This window comes from Fundulus heteroclitus, chromosome 20 (genome assembly GCF_011125445.2).
Source record: "Fundulus heteroclitus isolate FHET01 chromosome 20, MU-UCD_Fhet_4.1, whole genome shotgun sequence".
NCBI lineage: Eukaryota > Metazoa > Chordata > Actinopteri > Cyprinodontiformes > Fundulidae > Fundulus > Fundulus heteroclitus.
The window spans coordinates 7268961-7270797 of record NC_046380.1 but is presented as its reverse complement, the minus strand read 5'-3'; positions in this window follow the sequence as shown (position 1 = coordinate 7270797).

Genomic DNA, 1837 nt, shown 5'->3' with positions numbered 1-1837 from the left:
TTAGTTAGTTAGTTTTGATGAAGTGATGCTGATTTTCCAGAGATGAAAGATTGTGATTGGTGCAGATTTCAAATTATACAGAGCTGGGAACAGAGGTGATGAGGAAGTGATGGGCATGTTTGGTATCTGTCATGGTTTTAAGGTGTTTGGCCCACATGCAGACACAATGGGAGGCAGAGAGCAGATGATTATTTAAGACACTCAGACGAACAGAGGCGAACGAGGGGACGAATCACGATGGGGCAGCGGCAGTGAGAGACGTGACAGCAGGACTCGCTAGATCTAGGACGAGAGGAGAGCGGTAGATAAATCAAGTGCATGGGAGAAGCGCGAAAGAAGGGGGAGCTTACCACAGAGCACGCGAACAGGGCCGGGAAGAGTGGAGCAAAGTGAAACTCAGCAGGGCTCTCTTCGATGTGGTTACCAGGTGACCGAGTGACAGGTAAGATGGGAAACTCGAACCAAAAACCATCCAAGGTTGTGTACTGAAGTCAGAACGCCAATGAGGTATCCGGTGAAGACATGGCAAACAAAGAATCCAAAATGAGAACACTCCAAAATGAGAACACAGACATGAACACTGAATGGCAACTCACACATGACTAGGAGATGATTTAGCGCTGACGGGCTGTGAGAGCCAGGTATCTGTAGGCAGAGTCAAAGGCCAGACAACATGCAGGTAATTAGAACAATGCACAACAAAAAAATAGGCAGGATGCATGACATGAGGACAAAATCAGAGCAGAGGATAAAGTGGTGGAAGATAAAGAAAGTTGTGTGGCTTTCAGGGAGGAGCAGAGACAGTCTCTGGGTGGGCAGGAGGTGCTTCTAGGGAACTGGACAACAACAGCTAACAATACTATTGTGACAGAGTGTCAAAGCGACAGAGATGGGAAGGTGTTCAGCAGATTAAGATTGAAATGGAAATGTACTGAAAGGTGTAACAAACATGATACGAAGATGGAAGGAGTTATTTGACAAAAAGTGATGAACAAGGGAAATCCATCCATCCATTTTCTTAATCCCTCATGGGGTCGCGGGGGGTGCTGGTGCCTATCTCCAGCGTTCACCGGGCGAGAGGCGGGGTACACCCTGGACAGGTCGCCAGTCTGAACAAGGGAAATAACAGAACAAAAAGCAGAAGAAGTGGCATTTGTGGCTGAGCAAGTAGCAAAGAATAATAATGAAGAAGTTAGGAAGGCACTGAAAAAGCTGAAGAGCCAATTGGTCGTACTTGTGGAGGTATGGAAGCGTTAAAGGTTTAACAGCAGTTGAGCATTTGTCTTAGTTCAATGAGATCTTGGAGAGCGAGAAGATGAGAAATGGAGCAAAAGTGTGCTGGTACCAGTTTTCAAAAACAAGGGGGATGTCAAGAGTTGTGGTAACCACAGAGTCATGAAGTTGATGAGTCGTACACTTAATTTATGGGAAGACTCGTAGAAACTTGGTTTAATGCCAAGAAAATGTACTAGAAAATGCTGTATTTGCTTTGAGCATGGTGATGGAGAACGACAGAGAAGTTCAAATCGAGCTATGATGTATTTTTGTAGATCTAGAGAAAGCACATGGCAGCATTGAGAGAAGAGCTGTGGTATTGTTTAAGGGAGTCTGGAGGAGCACAGAAGTATGCTAGGTTGGTGCAGATATGTATGAGAGCTGTAAGAGAGTGGTGAGGTGTGCTGTAGGTGTGACAGGAGTTCAAGCTGGACAGGAGAATGCATTACGGGTCAGCTCTGAGCTCCTTCTTGTTTGCTGTGATGGACAGGTCGATAGATGAGGTTAGACAGGGATCTCCATGACTATGATGTTTGCAGATGACATTGTGTTCTGCAGTGAA